Source organism: Sminthopsis crassicaudata, chromosome 4 (assembly GCF_048593235.1).
Source record: "Sminthopsis crassicaudata isolate SCR6 chromosome 4, ASM4859323v1, whole genome shotgun sequence".
NCBI classification, from domain to species: domain Eukaryota; kingdom Metazoa; phylum Chordata; class Mammalia; order Dasyuromorphia; family Dasyuridae; genus Sminthopsis; species Sminthopsis crassicaudata.
In genome coordinates, this window is record NC_133620.1 from 209793473 (window position 1) to 209818750 (window position 25278).

Consider the following 25278-nt stretch of genomic DNA (forward strand, 5'->3'; position numbering starts at 1 on the left):
AAATAAGCACTACCACCCACATAATGTTAAAAGATTTTAAGGAAGGCATTTAGTATATGAGGGAAAAGGGACTTTCCATTATGGATATGTAGGAGAATATGGACAAGAGTTAAATGGAATAGAAAGAATTACTAGGTTGTAATCTATATATTGATAGAATAAGTATTCATAGCAAGAAGATTACATAATCATATATCTGTATATTATATATATATATGTATATCTATATCTACATATAAATGTATTATCTTTATATATATATGTGAATATATATATTTATATATATATTCATATATTTAGTAATAACATTTTATTACAGTCTAGGTAATGACTATAAAATAATTGTAAACTACTGTTTTTCTTTTTTTTTAAAGAATGAAAATGCTATTCACACAGTTCCCACAGTCTTCTCTCTAGATATAGATGGCTGTCTTCATCACAAGATCATTGGAACTGGCCTTAGTCATCTCATTGTTGGAAAGAGTCACATACATCAGAATTGATCATCATATAATCTTTTTGTTGCCATGCATAATGACCTCCTGCTTCTGCTCATTTCACTTAGCATTAGTTCAAGTAAGTCTCTCCAGCCTCCCTGAAATCATCCCGCTGATCATTTCTTATAGAAAAAATATTCCAAACATTCATGTACCACGATTGATTAAATCATTCTCCAACTGATGAGCATCCACTCAGTTTCCATTTTCTTGTTACTACAAAAAGCACTGCCACAAACATTCTTACACATACAGGTCCCTTTCCCTCCTTTAAGATCTCTTTAGGATATAAACTCAATAGAAATACTGCTGGATCAGAGGATATGTACAGTTTGATAACTTTTTGAGCATAGTTCCAAATTGCTCTCCAGAATGGCTGGATCCATTCACAATTACAGCAACAATGTATTAGTGTCCCACTTTTCCCACATCCCCTCCAACATTCGTCATTATTTGTTCCTGTCATCTTAGCCAATCTGAGAAGTGTGTAGTGGCATCTCAGAGTTGTCTTAATTTTCATTTCTCTGTTCAATAGTGATTTAGAGCACATTTTCATGTGACTAGAAATGATTACAATTTATTCATCTGAAAATTGTCTGTTCATATCTTTTGACCATTTATCATTTGGAAAATGGCTTGAATTCTTATAAATTTGAGACAATTATCTAATTATCTATATATTTTAGGAATGAGGCCTTTATCAGAACCTTTGAATGTAAAAAGGTTTTCCCAATTTATTGCTTCCCTTCTAATCTTGTCTGCTTTTGTTTTGTTTGTACAAAAACGTTTAATCTTAATATAATAAAAATTATCTATTTTGTGTTCAATAATGAACGCCAGTTCTTCTTTGGTCACAAATTCTTTCCTTCCACAGATCTGAGAGGTAAACTATCCTATGTTCTTCTAATTTGCTTATAATATCACTTTTTATGTCTAAATCATGAACCCATTTCAACCTTATCTTGGTTGTAGTGTTAAATTTGGGTCAATGCCTTAAACTATTGTTTTTTAATCTCCCAAAACAATAAGCTTATTTGAAAATTTGAAAATAATCTTTCTTTTCTATACTGAAACTGAAATAGCTACAAATAAGAATGATATCATTAATCCTAGTCATAGAAATGACATAATTACAAGAGAAAACACTTGCCATAGACCTCTATAAATACCATCTGCATGTTGATATTGAAGTCCTCTGAATCTATAATAAAGCACCACTTTTTAAAGTCTACAATGAGTGATATATGTACACATAATCAAAGAAATTATGAATGATAGGTTAATTGTATATAATACCTACTTCTACATCTATATCTATCTAAACATATATCTACCTATTCATTTATGTATAATGGCATAGCTTTGTTCTCTTTGCCTATCAAGGAGTAGCCATTTGGAAAAAAAGTTCAATGTACCTTTTTTCAGGTTCTATGCAAGTTCTATGCATTACACCTTCCCCAAAGTTGCCATATATCATCAGCCCTGATATGCTTTAGGGACAAGCTTATTACCCACAAAGATAATACCGAAATAATTATTAATTTTCCATTCATGTTGCTTATGCTCAATGGAATCATGGTAGGAATGACAAAAGCAATTTGAGTTTTCTTTCTGAACAGTTTGTCAGTTTTCAGATGTCGTGTCTAGTTCCACAATGGTGAATCACCTATAATCTTCAAAAAAACACCTGAACTTGTATCTTTTAAAGGAATGCAACAGGTGACACTCCTTTGGGATTACAGAGGACAAAACTATTCACATTTCCTTTGAAAGCATTCAACAACAGATCTGGCAAAATGCATGTCAGTGTCCACTGAACCAACATTAGCGAGGAGACTAAGCATAGAAAAAATAGAAACAATAGCAGATTGGTGATATCTCACTTGGAAAAAGTGAATAGTAATACTATTTCCTTTTTGGCAGCTGAGCGGTGCTACTCTGAAACTAAGGAATCTCATTTCTTCCCAGACAAGAGTATTATCTGACTTGAGATATTTATGTTTTGTGTCCTTCATTAATCTAATTAAGAATATTTATCAAGGAAAATGAATAAGAGAGGAACAAGCCTCACTAATTTTGAAGACCTATTGACATTCTATATGTCCCTATATCCGCTTTCAAGATTTTTCCCAATGTGACACTGGTCACATTGATGAAGATTTAAAAACATATTACATTAATATCTATGCCATATCTGATATAAAACAACTAAAATCTTCCTTTTTAAGCAACAAGCACATATTAAGCATCTACTTTCCAGGCACTATGTTGACAATAGGCATGCAAAAACAAAAACAAAAAAAAAATGAAATGAAACAGTAAAGAAATTTACATCCTAAAAAATGGAAATAATGTACATGCTGACAAGGAACTACAAAATGTATACAAGTCTTTTGTTTGTTTTTGGCAACAAAGTATTATTAAAAATTGAATGGGGAAATCAGGAAATAGTAAGGATTCCACCAGCTGGAAGGGAAGAATAAGAATATTTCAAGTATAGTTGACAGCCTATAAAAAATTTGTAGAAGTAGGGAACTATTATATACAGTAGACAATAAGTGAGTTCTGTTTTCAAATCTTAATAAGTTAGGATCCAGCGTTCTATTAAAATATAGTGTTATACTAAAGCAAAAGAATAATTACAAGCATAAAAATCACATTGGATTCAAACTCAAATATATAGAGTAGCAGCTTGACATAATTGTTAACCTATATCAGTGGGTAGAATTTCCATATAGGAGCTAGGGAGCAGGGGCAGTATTTATCTACCTCTCTCCCATCATCTTCCTTTCCCCCCTTCCCTATGCATTTTACTTTACATGCAACATACACAATGTGTATATATACATATATACACATATATATGTGCGTGTGTATATATGTGTATATATACATGTATGTGAACATATATTTATATCAGCTGATTATTTTCAGACTTTATTTTGAAGCGTATCAAGGTGGGTTGGGACAATGATACATCAGCTGAATTAATTACTATCATCACTCTTCTAAAGAAAAAAAAAACAAAGCAATTTCAGCATACTCAATCATTATAGGCAAGAAGAAAATGCAATAGCATAAAGTCAAGTCTTGATGCAGACTCTATGCCAGACAAAAAAGAAAGTTTTCCAATCTTATAGTTGCTTTGTCTCTGAAAGCATTTAGCACATCCTACATTTTTAGATTTTTCTTTTGAAAAACTACAAAAGTGTCTTCCCACTTCACCACCCTCCACCTCTTTCTTCCTTTTTGGCCACAAAAAATAAAAAATATGCTACACAAGAAAACTGGTCAAGGCATTCTAGACCATCATACTTAAGTTAATCAATAAGAGGATTTTACGTGATGACAAGAGTCAAAATAAAACAGAAATAGTAACTTCAGTAGATATTGTCAAGTAAGATTTTTTTTTCCCTTGCACAATCACATGATTTGATCCCATTCTATGTTCACTCAAATCCTTATGCAAAATTTATATGAAATTCCACACATTCTGAACCTTTGCAGTTTTTCACAGATATAATGGTTTCTCAGTGTTTCATATACATTTCTGTTGCATGTACTTGTTATTCAAGAATCAATTAGAGAACTTAAAAAATCTGCCTAAATAACGACAAATGTGGAATGATTCGTATTTTAAGTGATTGTAATAAATAGAGGAGAGTGGTAATGTTGTCACAACAGTTAACCTAATAATAGTTTCTTTAAGTTGGCATAGCATAAGATAAGAAGCATTTCTAAATTATACTATTCATTTCATAGAGATTGAAGTAAAATAACATAAAATAAAAAGATAAATGATTATATATATATATATATATAATATATAAACACAATATGTACCGAATTATATAATATGCATTATATACAATAAATTATCTCAAATATTACAATGCTTATATGCAATAGGTTTATTATATATATATATATATATACTTAAATTATATGTGTAATATATACATATATGCATGCAAATATACACACATTTAATTATCCAGTATCTAACTACTTTGCACTATAATTTATTTGAAATTGAAGGGAAGTTAAACAGCAATTACATTATTCTTAGTAAGCCACACCACCAACCTATACAATTAACTCAAGTTATGCATTGATTAGGAAGAAATGGCTAACGTGGTGTTTCTCTGTTTTCCCCAGATTATTTCCTTCTTCTTTTATCTATTAATGCATCTATCTTTGGGGGATATCTTTCTTTCTATGCAACACTTGGAGACCACTGTCCTATAGATCAATGCTTGGCTTTCCACTACAGGCCACCAAGCAACGTAACACAGCAAAGGGTAGGATGTGCTGAAACAGCAGCTATTAGTGATTTTGCACATATGTGTATGGAAAGGGGGAAGAATGAGAGCTTAATTCATTCAAAGAGCTTGGGGAATTCATTACACTGAAATTTCTTGACCCTAACACTGAAGTAAAAAAGACAAGTTGCAGGGTAGAATTGGAAATGGCTATTGTGTTGTCACCTACTTTCTGCTCATAAAATGGAAAAAAAGATACTCAAACCATTTACTTACTGCAAGATAGATAGATACAGATATATATTGCATAAACATACATATATAAAGGCATACATGTATTATGGTGTACTTATAAACATGTGCACATACATATATACAACAAAAACAGATACATATGTACTCCAAACATAACAGTCACACAATATGGCAAGTATATACATATATCCCAAACATATATACATATATCATAATATATAATCACATATAGTCATATACCACAAATATATACACACATATATGCTACATATTTCATATAGATGTATAACAAAGATGTGGTTTCAAATAAATTATAATTCAAAAAATATATTACATACTTCCCCCCAGAAAATATGATTTGAAAAACAGATATCAGAGATAGCAGTGGTCTTGTGTTTCCAGCACACAAAACAGCAGAGAGATGATCACTTAGCTTTTGTTTTGGTTCCAATTCATTTTTTTTTCAAGAAGTGTAATTAAAAACTGCATTAATTCCACCAATTATGGCCTCCAAGGGACCAGAAACCCCATGTTACTATGTGATGGAACACAACTGAGCTGCAAACATCCATTTACCATTATAATACTCATTAATCCTGCCAAATACAACTCATTACGAGACTTCAAGGAAATCATCTCATAGGCAAACACAGCACAGAATCTATCTGTCACTGCATTCCTCACAGCACAAGTTGCAGAGGTGGAATTGTTCAATGTAACTAATTTATGAAGCTGCAAACTATGCATTTCATTTCTCATTCAAGCTCAGACCTTTGTGAGAAGGATCTTGGCCTAAATGGTATTAGTATAATTCTCTTAAAGAAAACACTTCTGAAAAACATTTATTTTGTTTTTATTAAAAACTAAGAACTGAATATTTCATCTATAATCTAACTTTTAAAGAATACAATCTTAACTTCTGATTGTCAAAGATCCTCTGATATTTCACCTAACTTATGTTCATAGGTTTAATGCTAATAAGTATCATAGAGAGCAGAAAATCATAGAATCATCATCTTTCTGCTGTTCCACAGGAATCAATGGCCTTTCCATTTGCCCTGTGATTGAATCCTCTTAGGTATGTTGTCTCTTATAATTAGAAGGTATACTACAGTAGCTAATGGCAAAATTAATTAAAATATAAATGTTCTATCATTTCTCTTTTCCTCAAATTCCTTAATAAAGTTATGTTTAGAGTTAATGACAGATTGTTTTTAAAAATAATAAGGTTAAAATTTCCTTTCCTTTCAAGTTTCACATTCCAGAATACATCTGTGATGGAGGAAAGGAAATATATAGACTATATTTTCATTTATTTGTAATCCTAGTACTTAGCACAGTGTTCAGCACATAGTAAATTCCTAATAAGACTTTTCCATTAAATTTTATCACATATTTAGATGTTGAAGGGAACTTAGAAACCACTAGATGCATTTCATTCATTGTGGAGATGAAGAAACTGAATCTTGAAGACGTTAAGTGATTTTGAGTACAAAGAAACAGATGTTTGTGGTAAAATTGGACATTGAATCCAGGTTCCCTGAATCATCATGTATATGTAATAACTTTGCTAATTTAATTGGACAATATTATTTGTGTTTAATATTCTTTTGAAATAGAATAACAAAGGATACTATTATAAACACCATAATACCTCTTAATCAATTGTTTTCATCTTCTCTGTAGATGTAGGAGATTTCAGTATTACATAATATACAGAAATAAACACTGACATGACAAAGAAAATTTTTATAAATCTTGACTTGGATTTACTCATTAAGTCATTTTTCAATTGTGTTTGATTTTCATGATTCTATTTGGGTTTTTTTTTGGCAAAGATACTGGAGTAATTCCTAGTTCATCTTGGCTTACTTCACAGATGAGAAAACAGAGGCAATAGAGTCAGAAGCTAGCTAATAATTGCCTGGAACATCAGAAGACATATGTGGATTGTGTATAATATGTATGTATATAAGTATATATACACATATACATACACACACACACACACACACATATATATACACACACACACACACACACACACACACATATATATATATATATATAAACTTTGAACTTTTGAATGAGTCAATTCAAAAGTTAACTCCATTATTACTAATTAATAAAACATTATTATTAAATATGGGGCTGATTCCATGGAATAACGCATGTTTCATTATCTCAAGGTCAGACAAAAGGGAAAGTTTGTGCTTACAACAAATGCTACTGTTTATTTATGTACAAAAGGATAACATGTACACATAAAATGATAGATCCTTGAATAGCTATAAAAATTGTATTAAAAAGTACAAGTTTTCATGAATACAATCAATGTAATATTTGATTCAGGGACACAGCTGGATTGCACAGTGGATAGAGCACCAGCCCTGAAGTTAGAAGGCTCTGAATTCAAAACTGCTCTCAGACACTTAATACTTTCTAGCTATGTAACCCTGGGCAAGTCACTTAATCCCAATTATCTCAGATAAAAAAAAATTAAGCAAAAAAAGTAAAAAAAAAAAAGTTGATCCAGATTCTTCAAAGTTAAATAATACCCATCATCTTTAATACCATATTTGCTTTGAATTTTCATTTATTTTCTTTTTAACTATTCTGAAGCTCATTAAATGAAGGAAAATGTACACATGGGGATCTAAGGTTGGAAAGAGTCTTTAAAATACACTTAGGTGGAATGATTTGAGGTAGGTACTCAGGCTAGCCTTCTTTTCTTTTCCAATCAAGCTAAAATTCCTTTGTACTTTTGTATCACGTACTCTTCTGGTATATTCCTAACCTTCCTTCCTGTCCTTTCTGCTTCTTTTTCTGTTTTGTTTTTCTTTGTTAAATGGTAAGCTTCTTGAGGTACTTTCTTTTTCATATTTATATCCCCAGCTGCCTAGAGAGAAGCAATTAGAAATAGATGTAGAGATGATTATTAAACTTACAGTGGCTAATATGACCTCCAGGAGAAAAAGTAAAGAAATAGAGAATAAAAGGACTAGAAGAGAAGCTCAAAGTTCAGTCATGCTTAGGGTGCTAATGATGGATGATGATGGCACTAAGAACACTGATAAGGAAGTTAGGTAGCTTGAAGAAATATAGAACTCAGAGGGGGAAAAAGGGATTCAGGAAAAAAAAAAAGAGATAGCATCAGATACTTAATGGATTGATAGCATCAGACACAAAATGGATTTTTTTTAAAGGATAGACTGAGATAAGGCCATAAACTTTGTCAATTAGGAGTACAATAATAATTTTCAGATAGTATTTTAGTATGCTAGAATAGACCACAAAAGTCTGAAAAGTAGCTAGTTATTAAGGAAGTGATATGATAGCAAGAAATAGAAATTACTATGTTCTAGTAATATCAAAAAGAAAATATACAGGTATATGTATGTGTATTTATATATACCCACATATTCTGTGTGTATGTATGTTTATGTGTGTTTATGTGTTGGGAATGGGTATAGCAGAAATGGGGAAGTATATTACTCATGCTGTCTAATGTTCCCTTGACCCCCTTTATAGGAACCAATTTTTCAGTCTCTGTCTCTCTAAAACCATTTTTGTTTTCTTGACACTGGGATACTTGTAATCAATGATTATTTCTGGATGAAGTTTGAACAGAAGCTTTTCCCTGGGGCCACCCCTCAACACCCCCCCAATAAATCTTGCTTGCAAAACTTCAGAAACTACAGTATTTTCTCTCCAGACATAATGAATGAGTTCCAAAAATGCCAGTCTAGTCTCTAGAGATTTTGCACATCAAGCTCTTTGCCCATGTAGCAAACATTGTGTTCTTTGGAGTTTTGGAAAATAAATCTACCTTCCTGGGCCATTAGAGAAACAGGAAATGTCACCCTAAAGGTGTTGGAGGGGGATGCAAGAATTTACATTTATTAGAATTTCTTAAAAGTGTCTTTTCTGTAAAGAGCTCCAGGAGCTATATAAATAACTCCAAACTGTACAAATAACTTAAACAATAAATGCCCCAACACAGTAAACCAGCAGGGAAGGGAACAGAAGTGGGAAGAAGGGGATGGATAGAAAGGCAAGGAAGCACAATAAGGCACTCTTGAAACAACAGGGGGCAGAAATACTTAACCCAAGCACTAACTCTTTAATATCATGGGAGATGCTGCAAGCACTGTGAGAGCTAATATTAATACAGAATTCATCTATATTTATCTACAGAAAATGTGGGTACATATCACCTATGGTTTAAGGTTAACTTATAAATGTGTTGCTATGAGGGAGAAAAATCATGATAAAAGTAACATGCATTGTTAACTTGAGGAAAGACTAGATAAAGTCATTCTAATATTGAATTATTTAACAGTCCTTTTCAACAAGCATTTATTAAATGCCAATGCCATTCACGATAAGATAATGTACTGGGGACTGAGAATACAAAATAAAAATGGAAATCTTCCTGGCCTCAAAGAGTTTATATTCTATTGAACAGTGAACCATATTTTAGTTAATTTTTTTTAATCTTGGAAAAATGTATTTCTATCACTAGGGTTAAATGGACATAGAAAGAAACCACAATATTGTTACTTAGTTCATTTACAAATAGATGCTATACGCAAAAGATTTTTGACTTTGTTTATATGTGTATCAGACAACTTCTTAGAAACTGTGGTGAAAAAAGTATTCTTAATTGCCAATTGACTGAATGAATTTGAATTATGACCTTTATTATATAGCACTTATTAAATTCTGCTTTTAAAAACTATTGTGAACCTCTTCCCATTTGGTTTCATTTAAGTTGTTTCTGACCACATCTCCAACTTACCAGAGTGATTAAGAATTTTAACTTTAAAAAGGATGGTTATTGTTCAATAAAGCACACCCTTGGGCAAATGACTCTTTCTCCCTAGATGTGTTTCCTCATTTGGAAAAAGAGGACTTTGGACTAGAAGTCCCATGAAATCTCTTCTAACTCCATAACTATGATTCTCTGATTCTGATGGAAAGTAGTCTATGATTCAGATACACTAGGCAAAGAAGTACTAACATAGGTATTCTCAATTCCACTTCACTCTCTATGAAGTTTCTTTTGCTTTCTAATAAGCTCATAGATAAAACTAGTCCAAACAATGATCTGAGGTGTAGATGGGAATAATTGCTGTTTCTATTACCTGTTCTAGATAAATGATCTATTTATATATCCCTTCCAATATTATTTATAAAATAAATGATCATTATCTCTTCCATTTTCTATATAAATGACTTTGAAAGCTGCCCTCAGAATGGGTCCTGCAAAATATCCTTCATAAAGCTTCATCCTAGGCTTATTCATGAGTCCTAAGAGCTTTACTGATAAGTTGATAAAATCATTACAAAAAGTATATTACTTTCCTGATTTTTCTTACCTTGTACTTAATTATGCTCACCTAAAAATTAGTTTCAGAAATGTCAACAGGAATTCATTAAGTGCTAACTACATGCAAAGCATTGAACTAAATTTCAAAATATATAGGAAATGCAACATGTAACTTGTGGCATAGACATGGTTCTATAAAAGACTGATTATAATACAATGAGATTTATTTACATATTAATCATGCACTAGTTACTGTGTTGAGCACTGGAGATACAAGTAAGTTAAAAGAAAAATAGTTCTTACCCTCAAGAATATTACAATCTATTGAAGGAAAAAAATCACTCAATAAGGAAATGAAAAAATAGAGGGTGGAGATACATCAACCAAGATGCCATAATGATAGTGAATAAACAAAGCACTTGATAGAAAATAAAGAATTGGCTGAGCTTCTGGGTCCTCTTTAAAGGGAGGCTTTGGGAAGAGTGTTATGCTTTATCCTCCAACTCTCCAATCAGAAAGGCAGAGACAACTGAGGATAATAGTGACATATAAACACCAAAGGTGAAACAACCTCCCCAATGATGAGTTTTCTGGCGACGGATTTATCCTGGAGAGATAGGGAGAATTATGTGGTTTTGATGTAACTGAAACCAAGTAAAGGAACTGGTAGAAAATGACCCTCTTTCTCTGTCAATTTACTGACCATTGTAAAAAGAGTTACTTATGAAGAAAAGAATCTTTAACAAGGAAAGACTGAATTAAATGATTTTCCATACACCTATAATTAGACAAAGGGAAAATACGAACCAACCATTCCAGAAAAATTTTCAGAACTCCAAGTAAAAGTGCCACAAAAAACAATCTTGAAGTATAATTTCTTAACATCTTCAGCCTATAAATATTCATAGAAAAAGCATAATTTCTAAAACTAAGTAACTAATATATGTCATATAACAGTCTTGTCACAAAGTCACAGAATTTCAGTGTTGGAAGGAATCTCAAAGGCCATCATCTAATACAACCTAATACCTAACCAAGATTTCGCATTAGTCAATCACTCAAAAAACATTTATAAACATTTGCTCTATGTCAGACACTGTGTTAAGCAAAGGGAATATAATAAAGGCAAAAGAAAAAAACTTTTCCTTCAAGAGCTCACAAACTAATTGAGAAGATAACATGTAAACAAGTATGTGTTAATAAGCAACATATAGGATAAATAGAAATAATCTATAGAGAAGGCATTAGAATTAAGAGGGATTAGGAAAGCCTTCCTACAGATTGTGGGATTTTAATTTATTTTGGGGGGACCAAACAAGCAGGGATAAATGACTTGTTCAGGGTCACACAAGTAATAAGTCTCAAGTGTCTCAGGCTGAATTTGAACTCAGTCCTCCTGACTCCAGGGCTAGTTACTCTATACTCTATGTTACCTAGATGCCCCAATAGCCATTAAAATTCTTAATGAAAAGGATAATCTCCCCCGGCATATCTATATTTTCTCTTCTTAAATCTAAATATCCAGTTATTAAGAATGATTATTTTTTAAAAAAATAATCTGTAGTTTTTGTGCCATGTTGATGACTTTATTCTGACTTTTTTGCTTATCAATGTCCTTATAAAAATGTGGTGCCCATAATTAAACAATATTAGCTAAATGTAGCCTAACATACATACAACACCACTATGATTGTCTTCGTTCTAGATTTTATGGATACAGTTTAGCTTTTGTACTAGTTTTTTTTTTTTTCTTTCTCTCTGTTTCTTTCTTTTTTTCCACTTTCTCTTCTCCTTTCTTTCTTCCTCTTCCTCCTGCTCCTTCCTCTAGTAACTCAAATGTATAAGTTAAATATTATCCTCAAAAGCTCACTCTCTCTCACCTCCATATCCAACCTAATGATAAGGCATATTTGTTTTACTTTTGTAACATCTCTCATATGTGTCTCCAGTCTTTCTTATATTGCCATCAACTAGTATAAGACCTTTTTGTCTCATGCCTACATTATCAAAATAGCCTTCTTCATTTGGCTTATATTTTTATTTTTTTCTGCACTAGAATCCATACTTCATTCAGCTGTTAAAGTGATTTTTCCCAAATTACAGATATGATCCTGTCACTCCTCAACTCAAGATTTTCCAGGGGCTCTCTATTATCTCCAGGATCAAATATAAATTTCTCTCAAATTCAAATACTTTTATTTATCTTCCTCCCTCAATTTTTCCAGTCTTCTCATGTCTTGCAGTTCTCCCACCTCCCACTCCAGTGCATTCTGTTTACACAGGTCTCCTTAGTGCTCCTCATGTAAGAAACTCAGTGTCCTGACTCTTGGAATTGTCTAAAATGTTTTACCTCATCATCTCTGACTTTTCCTTTCTCCAACGTCTATTATTTATGTTTTTAAATGAAATCCTAAGATATACAAAAAGACTTTTCTCACTTTTCATAATCCTGGTGCCTTCCCTCTATTGCTTATTTCCATTTTATTTTGTATATAGTTTGTACATAGTTGTTAGCATACTATGTCTTTCATTTGACTGTAATTTCCTTAAGAGCAGAGTGTATATTCAACATTCTTTATGTCTCCATGTTCAGCATAGTGAGTAGAATGAAGTAGGTGCTTAATAAATGTTTATGTACTATCCCTAATTATACACACAAATATATGTATAAATACACACAAAAGTACACATATACACACATATATGTATGCACACATAATGTATATACAATTATATATAATTAATCTAAAAGATAAAGTAAATGTCTAGAGTCAATAAAATATAGTTATAACAGCTTAAGAAGAAAGTTATCCTTAAGAAACCATTAAGGAGAAAAGTTAAAAGAAAGAGAAAAAGTTAAAAAGAAAATAAGTTTTAAGAAGAAAATGTTTAAAATGTGAGTTCAAAGTTTGTAGAATTCTATCCTAGATACTTCAACTGAAAATATTTGACTTATGGATACTAAAGAACTATCATTTAATTGTATAATGGTTTTGCATTTCACCAAATAGTACTTTCATATGAAAGGGAAGCTAGGGGTGCAGTGAATAAAGTATTGCCTCTGTAGTTAGGAAGATCTAAGTTCAAATCTGTCCTCAGACCTTTGCTAATGCAGATGATCTTGTGAAAGTCATTTAACCCTATTGCCTTTATTTCCTTATCTGTAAAATGAGCTAGAGGAGGAAATGGCAAACTGCTAAAATTATCTTTACCAAGAAAATCTCAAAAAGGAGTCACAGAAAGCTAGATAGTTAAAATAACTAAACCACATATTTTGTAATAACTAATAGTTTACATTTATATATTGCACTTAAGTTCTGTTATCACTCTGTCACTATGACTATAGAAGCAAAAAGGATTCCATAAGGACTGAAGACCTGTATTTTTCTTTGTTTCATGGATTTGCATGGCTAAAGAATTCATTATCAACTATCTTGACTACAAATGACAAATCTCTATTCTTAGCAAGTCTATTCTTTGAAAAAACAAACTTGGTTTTTTTATTGGGATCATACTCAAATCTTCTCCAGCATATTAGAACCTACCAGAGATGGCATAGATTCGGAACATCCAGGTTTACTTCTGTGCCATGATGAAATACTAGGGCAAGCTTTTATGGAAGGAAACCTAGAGTTTTATTCTCTAGGGCTTCATTCTATTTTAAAGAAGACAGATTGCCTTTAATCAACCTTCTCTGGAAAACTTAACAAATGGTTCTGTTTTTTACCTTTTTAATTTTCCTCAGTTCTGGATTCTCTAACTACCTCCAATCCCCCTTCCCAATCAACTGTTGTCTTTCATTTTTATCATTCTCTACTTGTAAAATAAATTAAATATCTTGTAAGATGGCTTTTTTATTTGGTTTGTTTTAGGGCTAGTTGTCCGACCCTTCCTCCTCATCATGCCAATTGATTTATGTAAGAAAACTCCTGTATAAAATTATTATAATTTGTGTGAATGTCATTTCTGATATCTGTTATCCATTTTTCATCATCAAATACATGTTGAATAGTACATGATTAAATTGTTCAATCACTTGCCAAATCTTTTCACCATTATTATTTTTCCTTCTAACTTTTTTGCTAATTTTTATCTTTGCTTGAATAAGTTGGTGATCTAACTATATACAGATAGCTGATTCAGGGATGGCTTCTGTATTAATAACAAGTTTTTTTTGATCTGTTAAAATATAATGAATTGTGTGTGATGTTAATTCATAATGCTTACTGATCTATTATTAGTAGAAAAAATTTGAGTTGTGTTAGGATTACTAAGTGAGAACAGATCTCTTCCCAGAGAGTGATCCGGCAGCTTCTAGAGACGACAGCTCTTTACAGAGTTGGAAAGGTGTGAGGGATTTGTATAGATTATAAATCTTTGAGCCATTTCATTTCTTTTTCTTGGTTTATAAAATCATATGTTTCTTGTTGTCTTGTACTGACCATTATCTTTCCTTTGAAATCACCAAATATTAAGTTGTATTTTATTTACATCTGTTGAGTTTTTTGTAGAAGTTTTCTTCCTATTCATCTTATACAAAAATATTTATGCAAATCCTGAAAATATTGGCAGTCTTTTTATAAATTATTATTATGAGAAATGCAATATGAGTTCATAAAATACCTCATGCAATAATGTGTCTTGATGCTTTGGGGCACAAAATAAGATCAATCCAGATAAAACCCTTCTTTTTTTTTCTCCATGGAGTACTTACAAAACAATCTTACATTTATCTTTTCCTTCTTTGTATAGGCAAGCAAAACAAATTCAAAACATTTCTAGGGGAAAATATATTTTTGTGAATATTGATCAGATTACTCCTTTGTGAAGAGATGGCTAACATTCTTTATCATCTGTCTACTAGAATCTTGGCAGGTGATTGCATTAATCAGTTATCAAGTTTAATGATGCTTTTCTTTACAAAATACTTATTGAATTAATTGTTTCTCTGAGTCTATTAATTTCACTCTAAATCAATTCATAAAATTCTTTCCAAGTTTCTCTGAAACCATCACTTTTGTAATTTCTTACAATGTGATAATATTCTATTATGCACACATACCACAATGTATTAGCCACTCTTTACTTGATGGGGATACATGCTAAATCATAATCAGCAGCCAAATATTGTTTTGATATAATATTCCCCATCTTTCCATAAAATTGAGTGATGGTAGAGTATGAGGCTGGGAGTCAAGAAGATCTTAGTTTAAATATAACTTCAAATACTTATGAGTTATGTGAACCTAAGCAAGTCATTTAAAATTAATTTACTTCCATTTTTCTTAATTGTGTAATGGCAATAATAATAGCACCTACCTCTCAGAGTTGTGCTGAAGATCAAATGACATAATATTTATAAAGTGCTTAGCATAGTACCTGGAACAACACTTATTAAATGTTAGCTTCACCCTAGAAAAAATGGAAATTGAAAAGGGAAAAAATTAGGTTTTATTAACAACAAAAAAGTGACCAAGAAAAAAATAAACAATGACACAAATGTACTTATCTATGTATACAAAAATTTTATGAGTCTTATCCTCATAAGTATCTCAAATATCCTCACATATTAATAGGAAGCAGGCAGGTATTTACAAAAGACATTTTACAATTGGTCATTTTTTATTGCTGTTGAGTCATTTTTATTCGTATCTGACTGTGACCTCATTAGGGGTTTTCCTAACAGAGTTATTGAATTAATTAGCTAATTCCTTCTCTAGCTTATTTTATAGGTAAAGAAACTGAGATAGATCTTGCCAAAGATCACATAGCTAATAAGTGTCTGAGTCCTGTTTAAACTCATTTTTACCATGACTCAATTTTATGTAAAGATGGAGAATATTATATCAAAACAATATTTGGCTGCTGGTTATGATTTAGTAAGTAAAGTAAAATGCTAACTAAAAAAATTCCTGTGGTGGATGGGGGAGTCCTCCCTATTAAAAACCTTGAATACATGAAAGAAAACAAAAGATAACAAAAATTGGCCTTTTTATCTTTACTATATGTACAAGACTAAATAGATGAAGGATGACTGATGCCCAGAAGGCAACATACAATTGGTCAGACTTATTGAACCTGTTCAGTAATTTACACTATATATTTGCATGTCTATACATGTATCTTTATATAGATGGTTACCTGAATGTACTTATTCAGATTTAAACAGAAGAATTTTATGCTCATTTCTATTTTAGAATACTCAATTTTTTGTTAATGATGTCAAAGTTTTTCTCTGAAACAAAGTTCCAACTTTTTTATACAAATATTCTATCAGTGAACAAAAAATGAACCGGTAGAGGTTTAAAAGTGAATATAACATAAAGGATGATAGAAAAAAATATCATGAGCATGGGCTTAGAAGCCTATGTACAATACACAGCAAATAAGAATTTCTAAAGAACAAGAATAAAAGATGTCAACAAAAAAATTCATGACAGGAAAAGGAAATGGGTTGGTCATGTATTGAGGACAAAAATAACAGGTAGTCATTCCAAAGATTTCATTTATATTCCACTTACATTCTTACATTAAAATAAAGCAAGGATATTGATAAGAGCATTAGATTTACTTTTATTGCTCTATACTTTGGGGTAGACAGGCACAAGAATTATGCAGGAGTAGTAGATATGAAATGTTTATCAGTACCAATGGTAGTAGCACTGAAATTGATGAAATAATAAATCCTTTTTAATGGTGATATTTTCTGGATCTCTTTACATAGATAATCTCTTTCAATCTTTCCAATATAGTTCCAAATCTAACACTCTATTTTTCCTTTTAATCATAGTTTTAGATCTATCAGCTCACTAGTTACAGTTGAATACCATGTTATACTGAATGCTTTCTCCTTTCTTCACTTTAGTGATACCATTTTTTCTTGGTCTTCTCCTCTCTTCTACTTCCTTGCCCTCCCAACAATTCATCCTGCTTCTAGCTTTGATGCTTTTTAAAAATTTTCCCTCTATGAAAAACTAAGATCACTGAGGGCAGAAGCTAGCATCACGTTGTCTAGGACATAATTGTTGTTGTTCCTCCTTTGTTTTCAAAGAAGGTCACTGATATCATGGGGTGATGTCTTGACTTGAACATGAATTGGATTTAAGTGAGTCAATGTTGAAAAAAAATCATGAACCTCACTTTCTCTTCCGTCATCAAAGTCCAGTGACAGAACAAAATTCAAGATAACTGGCTATAGCACAGTATGTAGTGGATGACCTTGGTGTCCTCAATGTCTGGTTCATCTTGTAAGTACTCTATAATGCCTGTTTCATTTGTGCTCATAGCTACAGAAAGAGAATGTTCTCATCTGGTTATTTCACTGGGGAAAGTCTTCATATGCTTGAGATCAACATCTGTCTAACTTATCAAGAGTTTTGAGGCCTATTGGTTACTTGGCCTATTGGTTATTTGGGCTTACCTGGTTAAGCCCAAAAACCAAGATTGTTTTGCTGAGGTGTGGCCACTGAGCATGGTGCAACTTCTTGGAGATATAGATGAAAATTAAATGACAGGTAGACACTAAAGATGGATGAAAAGACTCAGCAAGCCTTCACATAGAGGTGCTGAACTGAGAAAATAATGAGGGATTTATCATATCTAGATACTTTTTTAATCAGTCTCTTTTGCTAGTCCATAATCCAAATCTCATCATTTAACTGAATATTTCCCCTAAGCACTATTCTACATACCTTACCCTTCTCTCTTGCTCCTGTTTCAGTGAAATCATCAGTTCTTTTTGATTTAATCATCACCTTTATACTGATAACTTTTCTGTCTACATATTAGCCCAAGTCTCCCTCCTCAGCTTCAAATCTACATCAGTTGAAAGTTATTTCTAAATTAGTGTCTAGGAGACATTTTTAAACTAAACCTTTATAAAGCTGAACTCATTATATTTTCCCTCAAAATCCTCCTTTCTTCCAAATGCTCTTATTTCTGTTGAAATACTATTCTTTCAATGTTTCGGATTCATATTCTTACCCTCAACTCTACACTCTCCCTCACTGTTTATTTACTAAATATGTTCATTAATACCCCCACAACATCCTTTATATATGACTTCTTTTATTTACTCACATATCTATCATCATGTCCCTTGTCTTATTTCTCCTTACTCCAACTTTTCCTCTAAACCAGTGCCAAACACAAGTTACCTTAAGTGGAATTTGGTTTAATTGTGGGATGTGAGAGAAGATTTCAAAATATGGGCAATAAAATTGGAAAGTCAGTAGGGACAATGTTGTAAAATGTTTTAAAAACTTAAAAAGATAAGTTTATACTTGATTCTAGAGACAGCAGGGAATCACTGGAACTGATTGAGTAAGAAATTAATAATCAGATCTAAGCTGAAGGTAAAACAATTTAGAACCAATATGGAGGATGAATTGGCCAGGGAGAGAGGTTTTATATAGGGAGAACCACTAGGAGACCACTGTTATAATCTAGGAGAAATGTGGTAAAAGTGTAAACTATAGTGATAACTTTGCTACCAAAAAAAGCATCAGATGCAAGAAATATTGAGGTAAAAATGACAAAATATGAAAATTACATAAATATGTGAGGTGAGAGAAAGCAGGGAGTTGAAGATGAGACCAAAGTTAGGAACCTAAGAGACTAGAATACCTGTGTCTCCTCCAAAATAAATGTAGAGGACATTTGTGATTCTGGACTTATTTAACTTCTCAGTGTCTTTGGCAGCTCTATAAGAATATAAGTAGCAAAGAAAGTTGAGCTACACAGATGGAGAAAGTTTCTTTATTGAAGACTTCCCTATACAAATAAAATCATAGATCCAATCATTGTACTCTAAGCTTATTTAAAAACCAGTGCCAAAGATTCTTACAATTACCTTTATTTCTTAGGTTCTGCAAATGATAATGATTAATAATAGCAAATATTCAGATATCATTTTAATAGTTTATAAAATGCTTTGTATATATGTATACACACAGACACACACACACACATATATATCATAGTGAAAGATGTTATATCTATATTTTATAGATCATGGCATAACAGTTTTAGAGATGGAAGAAAGCTCAGAGCTCATATAGCCTACCTCTTTTTATAAGAAAACTGAGGCAAAAGAGATTATATAACTTGCTCATTGCATTCAAAGTTAATTTCTCTGAATTTCAGTCCTGAACTCTATATATTATAATATCTTCGATAATTTTCTAGCTTTCTCTGTTTTCCAAACAAATAGCTAATAATTCCTCCTAGGTACACCCTAATCGTGTTCACAACAATATAATAAGATAAATTTTTACCAAATAAGAACTTGACTTTTCATTATGTTTCTTTCAAAAAAGCATTTCTAATAGTTGTATATAAAATATTTGGCTGCTAGCTGTATTATCAGTGAAAGAGGGATGATCCTTTGGATATAGATTTTAAGAACTGAAACTTGTTGACTTTGCTTAAATACTAGATCCTTTATTTTACAGTGCAGTAAGTTGGGAAGTCAGGTGATAGCTGTAGGAATCTTGAAAAGATCTTTTGCTCATGATATATGCTGAACAGTAGAGTAACAAAAATATAGATCTGCCCGTCTGAATGAATGAAACATATAGACTGAAGTTGTAGTATCTGGTGCCAGATATTGATCAGGGAGAATATAATGAATTGTATGATCTATAACACCATAATCCTGCCATTAATCTGCCTTTCAGGTCATAATCACATACACTTCTAAAAGCTAAACGAAACAGTAGGAGTCATCCAATTGAGCGCAAATGATTGAAATTACATACACATTAGTGTCCTCCATCACTAAATAAAAATGCTTCACTTTGTACCTTAAATACTGGGCACTAGCTAGAATGCAAACGAACAAGTATATCATTTATTTTCTGCATTGATCATTGCTTTACATAAAATAGTAGAATAACATACCAGGATTTTAAAAGACCTATACACATAACTTATATATTCCATCATAACAGATGTTAAAAATAAATAAAATTGCATCCTATAACACAATGTTTAGATTATGCTGCTTTTTTTTTATTTTATCTCTTGGAAGAAGCCCAACATTGGTTAAATATTTATTTATGACAGTATCTATTTCTGAAAAGGTGAAAATATATTTGGCAGTCCTTTGATCATCACTGCTCATTTAAATGGATGACTTGATCATAGGAAGGAATGTTTTTTTTTTTTTTTTAATGTTTATGTAACTCATTAGCAGCCCTACATTCAGACCATTACATTGCAACAATTCCATATTTAAGGACTTCCAGAGGAAATTCCATTTCCTATGATATTTGCCCATAGTTATAAAGAAATAACCTTTTAAGACATATTTTCAATCTTTCATTTTGAAATGCAAATTGACTGCCCTATCTATAAACATTGAATAAAATTCATTTGCAAAAATATATTTTGCAATAATAATAACTCACATTTCTATTAAGCTTTAAAGACTACAAAATACTGTCCTTACAATATCAGTTCTATAAGATAAATAGTGTTAGCCTTGTTAGTTTCATTTTCTAGAAGAAGAAACTGAACCTTATAGTGATCAAATGACTTGCCCAGAGTTCGACTAATTAATAGGAGAGTTGAAGTTATTACTCTGATCCTAAAACCCAAAACCATTACTTTGTCCATGACACCATACTGCAAATATATTTTATATTTATCCACACATCTTCCAATACAAATTATCTTTCTTTATCTTCTTTCCCCTTTTCTTTTTTCTACATTGCTCTTTGTGAAATGTTTCATTGATACTCATAACTTTTGCCAACAACAAACTTCTTTCATCCCATAGGATCTTAATTTAAATGATAACCAATCATATTCCATCTCCCCTTCCAATTTGGGAACACATTCTTTCTTTATTTGTAATTTTTAAAAAAAATTTTCATGTTCCTATCACAGAAGACTTCCTATTACCTTGCATGAGACTTTTCTATAGCCTTTTAAATTTTCCCTTAACTTTTTTCCTATATTTTAAAGAACCTTTTTCTTTCGTTGTTTTCAACAATAATACAATCAGTTATCATAATAGAATTTTATACATTTAGAAAGGTAACATGGTATAGTAGATAGAAAATTGGATTTAGAATCAGGAAAGCTTTACCTTTGATACATATAAATTCTTTTTAACTCTGGACCAATCTTTTAAACTCCATAAGTTTCCATTTCCTTGTCTTTAAAAACAAGAAATATAGTACCATCTATCTCACAGATGTGTGTGTGTGGGGTGTTTGTTTCAGTCTGTCTGTCTGTGTGTCTGTCTGTCTGTATCTGTGTTTCTGTGTGTGGGGGGGGAGGTGGTTTGTATGTGTGTATGTGAACTGAAAGCTGAGTCAATGCTAGTCTCTCTGAGCCTAATCTTCCTAACTGCATATCTACCACTGTACCTATTATATTAGGGTACCTTTCTAAATTTATGGAATTCGTTGATTGAAAAAAAAATTTAAAATATGTAAAACAAAGGTTTTAGGCTAAATGATATTCAAAATAAAGAGAACCAAAGGAAAGGGATTATATTTTTGCAAAAACATTAAATGCTATATAAATATGAGCAAATTGAATATAATAATTGCCTCACCTCAATCTTCTTGTTACCAGTCTAAATAATTTTTATTTGTCTTCATCTATCTACATATGCCGTTTTCTCCAATCACTAATTCTCCTCCAAATTTTCCATTCTTTTATACAATGGGGATGGAATAGCATAGATAACTTTTTGAGGGGTCAGACAAATGCTGACTACACCAAGAGGATTATAATGGGATTCCTACATATGATTCTTCTATTAATACAGCCTACTACTATACTTGCTTTTAAAAAAGAATAAAAGTATACTTAAATAGTATAAATTTAATTATAAAATGAATTTTAAAAGAAATAACACACTTTATTATTGGAATGTATATAAAATACTCTTTGGCATGTTATTGGTGACCACACTATTTTCTTGGAGATTTCAAGTCATGAATAACTTTGAATATAATTAGCATCAACAAAAGATAGATGGAGAGGAGATCTATTGATATGTGAGAAACATAACCAAAATAATATTATAATTGTCATAGTAATGGGCCATTAATTTAATGCTATTTGTTTTTCAAAAACCAAACAAAAACATATCAGGGATCATTTACATTCAACATGAAATATTCTCTAACACAAGCTAAATCTGTTATCTCTATTATCAATTCTGGGTGATCAGGAATTTTAAAAGGACCCCAAAAATCAAAGAAAAAAAATAAAGATATCTATAAAAACAATCACTTAATGAGTACTCTCAATAGTATTTTCTCATTTTTTAGTGTATCCTTTCTCCATTATCCTTTAATGTACAACTTAATTCTATTTTATATCTATGTATTCTATATCATGTAAGGAGCTTTGCTTGATCTGTTTCAGTATGAGATGATTTTCCAGTCCTAAGATTTCCTTATTATCTATACAATTCAATTGGAACATACAATTATCAATGAAAAAAATTGGACATGAGTTTGAAATTAACCCATATCATGATACCATGATTACAATTATGAGTAGTTGAAGATTATGATTTCTACTACTCAGAGAAGCCATGTCAAGAATTATTTTGACAATAGATACAAGTGGCACAATGGATAGAGTACCAGACCTAAAGTTAGGAAGATTTTCCTGAGTTCAAATCTGGCTTCAGATACTTTAATTAGTTGTGTGATCCTGAGCAAATCATTTAATTTTATTTGCTTCATATTACTCATCTGTAAAATGAGCTAGAAAATAAATGTCAAATCATTCCAGTATCTGCCAAGAAAATCTCATATGGGGTAATGTAAAGTCAGATATTACAAACTGAACAATAACAAGTAAATAGATAATTGAATGAATTAAAAGAAAAAAGGTGATTTTTATGTACAAAGCAATGAGGATATAAAAAGAAAAATAATATAGTTACTGCACATTATGGTGCAAAAGACATCTAGTTAGCTGACTAACTAGCTAGCCAGAGAAGGTTTCAGTTGAAAATTATAAGGAAGAGTTTCATAGTACTTATGGAACAACAGGAAAAGAGAAACTAATACCTGTTCTATAGTGTTATTTTCACTTATAAAATCATATCCATTTGTCATGTTAAACCATTTAATTGTGCAAAGAATATTGGTGGCAATAACTTTCTTGGGGGGGGGGGGGGCTTCTGTAGCTGTGGCTATAGCACCAACAAAAAAATTGCCATGCTGCAACACTATAGGAAAATTAGGCTAGATACACAATCAATGGACTGAATGCGTTTCCACCCCTAGGGCTCTTGGCTTACCTATCCATAGATTGTAAGTGATCAACATTTGAATGTAGCATTGTTCAATGCCAATGTTCTCCATATTATGAAAATTCATCATCAGAATTGATTCAAGTCATGATTTGCATCAGAAATAGACTGCCTCAAAGAAAAGATCAGCAAGAGTAAAATGTTGAAGTACAATGTTTTCTATGGTAAAGAAAATAAAACCTCAATTGAATGCCACTTGTTAGGATACCTATCACCATGGAAGAAACCCTTTTAGGTTTCCTGAAGTTTGTCAAGAAGTACTCCACTGAGCAAAGCCCAGTATAAATTCAAATTTTCTGACAAGGCCCTTATGTTGAAAAACTAAAGCATTTCTTAAATGTGAGGAAAAATGAAGTAGAGGAAGATATGTGTTGAAGAAGAACAAAGAGGAGATAGGTTAAGGAATTGTGATATGATGATGATTTAGTAAGCTTTTCCATTGTCAGTCAATAAATATTTATTTAACACCAACTTTGTGTCTGACCCTATACTAAATATGTGAAATACAAATGCAAAAAAGAAAGATTGTTTCTATTCACAAGGATCTCACAGATAAAGGTAGAAGATAATATACAAAAGGAAACCAAAAAGTAGAAAGGGAGGGTAAGAAAAGTTCTCAACTCAGGGACATGGTGAAGAAATACAAGTATTGCAGCAGTTGGGAAGTTCTAAGATGAGACATTATTGTTGCAAGTCTTAAAGATAGGAACAAAACCTGGAGGACAATGAAAGCTATCTATAAAGGCAGAAGAGAAGAAGTGCATTAGCTGGAGCTGAAGGCATTTGAGGACTCAAAGAAAAGAACTAAATTAGGTCATTGGCAAGAAAAGAGATATTTTTGAAAGACAAGTAAAAACCTGAAATGTAGGTTGAGTATGAATATGGTTTTATTAATGGGATGCTTAATGAATTAAGAATAAAAACTCTGCAGTCGAGTCCCACAAGCAGTTTGCTATAGACTTCCCTAGCAGAACTAATAGCAAGAATGATAAAGGAATGAGGGTCTCACTTCTGGACATTATGGAATGTAGTAAGAATTTTTAGTCTTCTGAAGAGGGAGTGCAACATTTTAATTTGATCTCTGGTTGTTGGCAAGTAACTATTACTTGTCCTCAAGGTACAGGCTGCATTCTATTCATAAGAGAAGGTATAGGTTCAAAAAGATGTTGTACTATATGAAAGGGAGAGAAAAATTAGCCCAAAAGAGTGACTTGAACAGCTGTGAGTACCAATTGTATATTTTCAATGAACTACAAAAGCAAACCCCTTTACTGATTTCAAAGAATATACATACATAAAACACATTATGACACTGATTGGACAAATGTTTTAAAAACATGCATGCACATATAAATATGAATATATTCATTGTAACATTTTTGCTTACCAACTTTTTTTCTAAATCTCTTTTAGGGTTGTCACTGATATAAGTCTCTTGCTAACACAACATGTTAATAGGGAAAGTGATCTCTTCCTTTAAAAATGGAAAAAAGGCATTCAATATAATAATTTATAAATGAAAAACCATCTAAAGGGCAGGAGCAAATATTGGCCAGTATCATGAGATTTGGAAGAAGTAAAATACAACACAAAATGTAAAGGGAAGAAGCAGGACTAATGAACTTTTGACACTAAGTAGTAGAC